This window comes from Zeus faber (assembly GCF_960531495.2).
Source record: "Zeus faber genome assembly, chromosome: 17".
NCBI lineage: Eukaryota > Metazoa > Chordata > Actinopteri > Zeiformes > Zeidae > Zeus > Zeus faber.
The window spans coordinates 5,707,488-5,717,656 of NC_137204.1; positions in this window are offsets into that span (position 1 = coordinate 5,707,488).

Sequence of the window (10,169 nt, forward strand, 5' to 3'; positions counted from 1 at the left end):
ATCACTGGGAGCAGAGAGAGCAGCCAAGTAATGGGTGATGGGAGGATGAAGTGATGGGAGGAAAGCCATTTTATAACACATTTAAATAATGTAGCAGACTTGATTGAGGTTATTAAACCTCTGGTCATTGTGCAATCGTGTAGTAGTACCAAGTACCAAGGCACCTACTTTCACCAATTATGGGGAAAGGCCATATTTTTATAGTGATAAATGTGCTTGGCAGCAGGAGCAGTCAGGTGGTTCTGATGAATGCTGCCTGCGATGTGTTGTTGCATAGGATTACACATGCTCAATGTGTCACAGATAATCTCTGTAAAGGGGGGAAAAACTGTTGCCTGTGGAAGCTCTGGACACCAATGGGCAATTCACTTAGATAATCAAATTAATAAAGAACTTAAACTGACCGTGTTCTCTTACATAAAGGGCTCAGCCATTGAAAAAATGTGAAATGTGGGTCCTGTGTCCAAATAACTTGGTAACCTTCATGTAATAATAAAATGAATTTCATCGAAGCTAGAAAACAGCTTCTCACAAAGTTGGTTTGGTCTCTCCCAGTTGGTTTCTCACCTCGATCATTTGCTCGGATGCTGTAAAGGTGTGCCACCTGGACAGAACAGTAGCAGTCTGGAGCCAGATGGGAACTGGGTAAAAAAAGGCAGCGTGATAGCACATTTTGCACGTGGAATGTGCTATTTCAGTACATTTTACATTATATGTTTGTGGAGTACAGATTTAAAAAGGTAGAAACAAATTCACGTGGCAAACAATTACAAAGAACAGATGTACACTTGTAGGTGGCAGGTAAAGAATAAGAAAGGGATCAACTCGGTGGAGAGGAGAGGATGGAGGAATACCAGCCAAATGAGAGGGAGAGGAAAAGATGAGAGGAAGAAGCAGAAGAAAAGACGAGACGGAGTCAGCAGGAGACAAGAGAGCGAGAGAGAGAGAGAGAGCGAGAGAGAGAGGCAGTGTGGACTGAGGCGTTTGGATGCTGTAGATTTATGATTCCGGGGGGATTTAGGGCAGTCTCTCCCATATCTCCTTGTGATTGCTCTGATTTATTGGGGCTCTGTCAGTGCTGAGGCGGGGACGTTGTAAAAGGGACCGCATCAATTTGCAGTGAAATCCTCCGCCGACTCAAATTCTATCGGACTGTCTGCCGATCTCCCATTATGATAAGAAAGAGAGAGAGAGCGAGAGAGAGAGAGAGAGAGAGCCTGAGGCCTTTGCAAGCGGAAGTATTCAACAGGAGGTTTATTATGACATCCCTACATTATCAGTGTGTATGTGTGTGTGTGTGTGTGTGTGTGTGTGTGTGTGTGTGTGTGTGTGTGTGTATGTGTGTGGGTGTGTGCGTGCGTGCAAGCCTACACTGTATAAAAGTGTTGTGTCACAAAAGTGTATTTGAAGGCAGGGCAGTGTGATAGTGTTTCGCGACACTGTATGTTTTTCCACTCACTCCAAACACACGGGATGTTTTTTCCACTCACTCCAAATTAATCTGTGGAGAAAATTTTTTTGCAACCTCACCTGCGACATGACTGTCGAGAGAAGCCAATTCTGTCAGGAACAAGCTACTGAACAAGCCTCAGTATTTCAGCCTCAGTATACTTTGACTTCAAAGCCGGCGACAATATTTGAATGGTTTAAATGGAGCCATATGACAATATGCAAATATGTATCTTTGTAATTAATATGTGAAAAAATATCACATACACACACACACACACACACACACACACACACACACACACACACACACACACACACACACAGGCTGCATTCCGCAGTCAACATTGTCTGCATCAATGTCAGATGTGTATCAGGGAGACTGCGAGGCCTCGCTTTGAGAAATAAAGGGCAACGTCTGTCAGACGGTGCCAGATTCAGACAGATATTTCTTCATTCCTCACCCATTCCTCCTCTGCAGTGCTATCTCCCTCCCTCCCTCCCTCACTTCCTACCGCCCTCCCTCCTGTTTCCTCCTCCCCTCCCCTCTCTGTCCTCTTGCCTCGTTCTGCTCCCTCTCAGTCTCAATCTCTCTCTCTCTCACGCTGCTCGATGCTTCAAATTCCACCATTCTTTTCTCCTCCTCTGGTTCTTCCTTCCATTCCCATATTCTCACCCCACCACCCCTCTCCTCTGGACGCCCAACCCCCTACCCTGGTGCACTCAGACTTGTGTGTATGGACTCCTTTTTTTCCTTTTATGATGACAGTGTCATAGAAACAAGTTACGCTCTCAAACAGTGATTCGGTGTCATGGCTGTCAGCACCTCACTTAGCGATGCAGGATGCGTCGTCTGGCACCTCCCCGTTGGGACCGCGCCATCCGACAAACTAATGAGTGTCTCTCACACACACACACACACACACACACACACACACACACACACACACACACACACACACACACACACACACACACACACACACACACACACACACACACACACACACACACACACACACACACACACACACACCCTTCATTCCGTCCATCCATCCATTCATCCATCACACACACCATCGTAAAACTCTACGCACACCTTATAGGACAAACATACGTGTCAAACATACGTTACAGATCTGAACGGCTAGATTTTCAAAATGCAATTACAGGAGTCAAGGTGTTGGAAGATTACAGTTTAAATTTGAGGGGGTATATTTCTCCACTGGAAGACAAAATGTGACAAAAGTGCAATTGAAAATATTTGAGCTGAAGGGCTCAGTTGTGACACCTCGCGCTTGTTAAAAACGTGTTAATTGTCGCCGTCTCCAGTCACTTTGGTCACAGCATTTAAAATGCAATAACGTGTGGCGTGATTCGCTAATGCTGACATGTCCACTGCTCTACTAGACTCATAACATAACATCATTTACACATACATACGGAGTAGGAATTTGTGAAAACCGATGAAATTTGACCGGAAGTAGTCGAACGTTCGTGCATTGCCGAAGCCAACATTCGTAGGACATCGTAACATAAAAACTGTGTGAGTCCATGATGCATTTCATCGAATCGGAACAAAACAGAAAACGAGGACCAGGAAAATGATAAATAATCACAAGTCTGTCACCTGTCTGTCACTGAGAGTGCAGCTCTGTTTCCACAGACAACACGGTGAGTTTTAACAATCAGAAGTTCTGGTTTACAGGCAAAGATAAAGACATAAACACATAAAGACATTTCATCAACAAACAGCTTCCGGCAGCTAATCTTGGCGGGTTCAAAGTGAAAAGGGAGAAGGCATTAAATAGTGATGAGTCCTTCCATAATAAGTCAAATTCCAAATGAATGTTAATGTCCAATAAATGTTGTCTGTAATACATTACAGGCAATTAATCTATTTAACTGTGTTCTTGAATTGTAGATTCTTAGGTTGTGAGATTGTACTTTATTACACAAGAAGTGCTGTGTTTGTGAAGTAACACTAATTGTGGTTGTTATATAAAATAATTACAATGTTTATGTTTATTCTTGTTCCAGATGCAAAAAATTGCCAAAAGTCTAAGGTAATAAAAAAGCAATTGCCCAAACATCCAGCCTTAGAGGTCAGTCACACTGTTCTAAAAGAAAATACAAAAGAAAACCTTGTGAAAAAAAAAAACCTATGAAACACAAACTGACAAAAAAAAACAGAAAAATAAATATAGAAATTATATCTACGGAAAAAGTTAATGTAGATGAGAAGCCTTCCAATATAACTGTTGAAACCCCATACATCTCATAAATTGTCATCTAATAAATTTGCAAAGGTGCGCCAACCTTCATCACAACAAATTCCTTGTACAAACGGATTGGGATCCCGAATCACCTCTGTATAGCGTTCATCAGCTATTTATCAACTAACGGCAATTTGATGGAAATTACTGATTATTTTTTGTTTATTCTGCTCGATTAGCAAAGTAGTTCCTTCAGAATTTCATATTCGAACAAAACTGTTGCCCAGCAACCCATAAACAACCCATAAACAACCCATAAACAACCCATAGACCATGACTGCTGACCAGCCATGTAACCTGTAAATGTATGATAAATGTGGGAGTGTGTCTGATAATAAACTGTCCCAGTGCAATGAAATTACTAAACTAGAAATTGCTGTTGTATAAGCAACCAGTTAACCTAATCTTTTTTGTTTTGGGACCTTTGTGACCTTTGTGTTTCCAATTTGCGAACAACAAGGTATTTACTAGGCCATGCAAGGCATTAATTTCTCAGTTGCCTTTAATCAAGAGGTGCATCAAACTGTTTCAAATGCTATTATGCATCATATCAAGACAGGGATTTATTATTCTAACCACTATGTTGGATGTTTAACATAAAATTAAGAAAGCTAATAAGTTATTCATCTCCATATTCCTAATTTACCGTGTTACGACGTACATTTGTCTTAATATATAGAACTTATTATATAGATTACCAGTTGGAGGTTCTATCCAACAATAGCAATGTACGTCTAGTGTGAAGTGCAAAAGACCATATGAAGTTAGGTTCAGTGGACAGGCTGTGGCCGAAAAAAAGAAATGGGGTTCATTTATGGCAGATGAAATAGTCAATGAGCGCCAAAGCACTGATAAATCATACATTACTAATTGACGTGAAACATGGTCACTTTCCTCACCCCCCAGCCCCCCATCCCCTCTCCCCATTGTCCTCCACCCATCAGGCCCTTTGTTTCAAACATCCTTGGGTTTAGTAATTAGCTGACTGTTGATTAAAAAAAGGCTCGGAAGGAAAAAGAAGAGATCCAGCAATTACCCTGCATATTAATCCCCTACAATGACTTCATTAGAATGCACCATGCTCCCCTGCTTCAAGTTTTACATTTAAATTTGACCGAGATTTCTACACTGCAATTTGCACTTTTAATTTGGCCCTCCCATAATTGGGCATAGCCGCTTTGTGCTTCAGCTGGTTGGAAGCGGAACCAACAGGGTGCCCTCCCATACACCCGATGGTCTGTGGGGCTTCCCGTGTTTATTTAGTTTTTTATTGGACGGGGTTTTCATCGTTCCTTTCTTCCCGTCGACCTAGAGAAACATATTCTGATATCGTGGTTACTCTTCCTGGTAAAAAAAATGCTTACAAGCTGTCACTCATCCTCTGGGGTCCCCATGTAGAACGAAGATAAAACTCATGTAAATCATTCACTTACATGACGTGACTATTTGGTTACTTTTATTATGACGACACATGCTTGAGAGACCTGACCCTACGGGGTTTTGTCACTTAAACATTCTTCTCCTCCTACCTGTTATGTTTTCCTGCCCGGCTCATTCTGCCTAATATTATTCTCAAAGTGAAGGCCAGTTTAAGAGAACTCAGCATCAATGCTCAATTGCAATTCTCGCAACGTGCACACGTTTAGACCCTCATGCTAGAGAAGCTCTCTCTCTCTCTCTCTCTCTCTCTCTCTCTCTCATTTTTAACAGCAATGTTTTAATTTTCAATTTTAGGTTCTGTTCAATCATTTTTATACATATATACTTTTTTACTGCACACATTTTGCTGTTTTACCTTTTCACATTATATAAAAAAATGTTTTCCTGTTTCTTTGACAATGTGATAGTATGCAGTATTTAACAGATATCTAACTTAATTGATGGGTATAATGTACTATAAGGTGTTAATAAATAAATAATAATATGTAATAAAACAAGCAAATACAAAGCACACTACGTGCACAAAATGCAGGCAGTCTCTCTCTCTCACACACAACCACACACACTTGCACACACACTCACCGATAAACACACACACACACACACACACACACACACACACACACAAACAAACACATACATACACAGACCGAGCCTGAGGCGAATAGTTTCTCCTTAATGGAGTTAGTGACTTATCCCTAGGCTGCTCTGCACATTTTAGGGGTGGCAGAGGAAAGAAACCAAGGCAGGACTGGGCCTCTGCAACATAGTGAAGGTTAGGTTACTGAGAAAAATTGGAAATAGAGAAATCGAGAGGAGGAATAGGAAGGGGCGGGGGTGGAAAAGCATTGGAAAGAAGATGGTGGAAGGGAGTTGAGCAATGGGTGCTCAGGAGAACATTAATCCCCAGTCAGGGCTGTCACTGAGGGGGGGAAAAGTGTAAACAAGGCAACGGAGGTGCCCTGACTAATGTGAACCCTGGCAACAATAGGATGGAAGGGAGAGATAGAGGGAGGCCAGGAGAGAGAGAGAGAGAGAGAGAGAGAGAGAGAGAGAAATAGGGAGAGAAAGAGAGAGAGAGGGAGAGAAAAATAGGGAGAGAAAGAGATGGGCTTGTGGAGGGATTAAGAATTCCGCCATGTGCAATGACGGTTGCGGTCTATGTCGGTTTGTGTTTGCGCCTGTTTACAGTCGCTTGCTACTGAAAGTTTGTGAGAGATGAGTGAGATTCCTGATTGTAGCAGCAGGTGTGCTGTGCGTGTGGGAGTGCAGTCATTACGGTTTCATGCTACGTTTTTCTTTATTTTTTCGCCAATGGGTCTGAGCCGTATCATAGCTTGGCAACATCAAAGTATTGGAATAGACTGGCCGAGGGGGCATCATGCCACTGTACATTTATATCGTGGCAGTCCATTTCCAGAATCATTAGTAGATTATGTGCCATCTCCAATGCCCAGTTGCTCATTTTATTCAAGTGTTGATACGCACTGTGGTTGCTCTCCCGCCGATGCCTTTGGTTTCTAATGACATTGTGACAGCGGCCATTTGTCAGCTAATGGTTGTCCTTATCAACCTCCTTGGGGCTTATCTCCGTATGGTGGCTGTGATCAGTTTCAGGGCCACAAGCCGCTTTGTCCAGCAGCTAATTTTCTCAGGCCCCCCACAATTGGCTAATCTTTTCTCATCGTCTCTGTCCACCTGAAATTTATTTTTATATGGTCGACCTGGCAGGACTCGGTCGGAGGGGCTCAGACCTTACTTCCTCAATCTTCCCAGCAGTCATAACATTTTGTTTGGGAAAAGTAGAAAAAAAGGGACAGGTGTAAATGTGTGTGAGCGTATGATGGTAATATTGAATTCATTTTGAAGGTGTGATGATCGGCTCCAAATTGCTAATGCATGCAGATGTTCCGAGACTCTTCAAACTGTTATAATTACAGCACATGACACTTCACGTCACCTCCTCCTTTGTGTATCGGGAAACCAGTCAGGCCCTGTCATACCTGGATATGGCTGTGCAAGTTTCTAGTCCTTGCAAAATACACGGCTCCAAGATTCAAAGCGACTGTCTATGGTTGATTAGTGAGTTAGGTAGCTCACCAACCATAGGCAGCAAACAATTCAATTTTAATAAACAAAAATGTACAATTTACTTTCACGTCATGACTAAATGCAAACCATCCCGCAACTCTTTTGTGTAGCAATTCACGATCTGGCAAAGCAGAATTGTACCCATATAAAAAGTGTGACACAGCAAAAATTATAGCTTTTCCATTTCCCCCAGACCGTCTCATCAGAGACCAACACAACCAAAATACAGAACCAAATTTTTGCGATTGAACTCCATAAATTAACTTTTACATTGTAAAGATTCCTTTTAATTTGCTAAGAAATATTACTGACATAGATGCTGGTGCAACGGGGATCTGCCTAAAGTGCTTTGCTTTTCCATGTGTCACATAACCTCATGCTTAAAATACCTTATAGATTTTGCATGGCCCCAAATATTATAAATGCAGATTCTAAAAATCTTAATAGCTGCATCTACGCAATTTATGTGACAATGGTGTGATTAAGGCCATAGTCTGTGGGGAAATGTGTATGACCACACATACTGTATGTGTGTGTACACATTTACATGCGTATTGCATCTTCTGAAAAGTAGTCTCTTCATTCAGCGAGCAATAATTAAGATGAATCCAGATACTCGTTCTCTCCCAAGCTCGTTCTCTCTCTTCCCTACAAGAATTCAGTCACAGGGATGGATGAAACACCAATTTAGATGGTTGGATTATTTTCATTGGCTAATGGATGGAAGTACAGCTACTCATCACTTAACGACGGAGTTTTGTTTCTACAACCAGGTCGTTAAGCAAATTGGTCGATAAGCGAGGACCTGTGTTATTTCATGGTAAGGGGGCGTGACAATTGCGAACGTTAGTGTAGTGAATACTGACAGACTGCAGGAATGAGATTGAGAACGCTGATGAGATGAGATGTATACAGTGTATATAGTGTATATAGTATACACTACTCACAAAAAGTTAGGGATATTTGGCTTTTGGGTGAAATTTATGGAAAATGTATTATATCATGAAAGTAGGGCATTTAAGTAGAAGCATGCAATGGTGATTTCCTCATCTCAAACAATTTATTGAAACAAAAGCCAACAACAGCGGTGGGTTTACCACAACAAAAAATGTCAATGTCTCAATAACTTGTCATGTGCCCTTGAGGACCAATTACAGCTTGACAACGACGTCTCATGCTGTTCACAAGTCGACTTTTTGTCTGCTGAGGCATGGCACCCCACTCTTCTTGAAGGGCGGCCCTCAGGTCACTGAGGTTCTAGGGTACAGAGTTACAAGCCTCTACACGGTGACTGAGCTGATCCCATAGGTTTTCTATGGGATCCAGGTCTGGAGAAAGTGCAGGCCACTCCATTTGAGGTACCCCAGTCTCCAGCAGCCATTCCCTAATGATGCGACCTCGATGAGCTCGAGCATTGTCGTCCATGAAGAGGAAATTAGGCCTGTGTTGTTCATGCAGGGGCATAATGACTGGATTAATGATGTTATTCAGGTAGTGTGGGCTTGTCACTGTACCATTCACAAAGTGTAGGGCAGTTCTGTATTGACTAGACACACCTGCCCACACTGTAACACCACCACCACCAAAGGCTCGTCTGGTGACAACAGTGGCTGATGCATAGCGCTCTCCTTGACGTCTCCAACATCGTTGGCGGCCATCATTTCTGCTCAACGTGAATCGACTTTAATCAGAGAACAGCACTTAGGCCACTGGTCCCTCGTCCAGCGTCAATGCTCCCTGGCCTATGCAAGACGATGATGCCTGTGCCTGGTGGTGTGGTCAGGTAGCCTTGCAGGTCGTCTAGCACGCAGACCACACTGAGGTAAACGGTTTTGAATGGTCTGACGTGACACTTGGGTGCCTCTCACCTCCCTTAAATGTGTCTGGAGTTGAGTGGCATTCATCATCCGGTTCCGCAGGGCACTGTTCACAATGAAGCGCTCATCAGTGTGGGATGTGGCCAAAGGACGTCCACTTCTATACCTTTCTGTGACTCTTCCAGTCTCTCTGTATCTCTGTTGCAACCTGCTGATGACACTCTGTGACACTCTAAGCTCAGTGACCACTTCCCTCTGAGAACATCCTGTTTGAAGCCTCGCAATGGTGAGGTTCTGTTGATCAGTTGTTAGGTGTCGTCTTGGTCTCATGATGTCAAAATGTGGACAGCATGATGAAGAGGACTGTTTAAATACCAATTCTAATTGAACCAGGAAATGTATTGGTCGATTTATGGATCAAACACCTGTTGCGAATTTTGCCGTTCAGCTCCTTGTTAGAGAACAGCAAGTTGTGCAAAAAGTAGTGAAACATTGAACATTGAACATTGAACATCCTGAAATTTCACCCGAAAGCCGAATATCCCTAACTAAGTAGTATATAGTATATATAGTGTATATAGCATATATAGTGTGCTGTATATAGTGTATACAGTATATAGTATATATAGTGTATATAGTATATATAGTGTATTATAGTACATAGAGGGTGATGCACGATGAGATTCTTGACACTGAGATGGGGTGCGCGCTGCGTATGCACGCCGCACCCACGCCGCACCCACGCCCCACCCACGCCGTGGAATTGTACGCAGTGTACAATTCCGACTGGTCAGAGAGCTGGTCATAAGTCCGAATGGTCGTTAACAGGTAGGTTGTTAAATGAGGAGTACCTTTATTGGAGTATTTCCTTGTGGTACAGAACAGTAGTCTGAGCTATCCAATTATATAATGATGATTCAAATGGAGGGCAAAGCCTGCAAGAGCTATTATCGATAAACCATTTACAGGAATTAAAGGAGCACTTCACCGATCTTCACCTTTATATCAATTTATTCGTTGTATATACGTGCACAATAGTTCTGCCATTGGTGGGGCCAGTATAGCTGCACACCCTAGTCGGGATTTTTGTGAGATT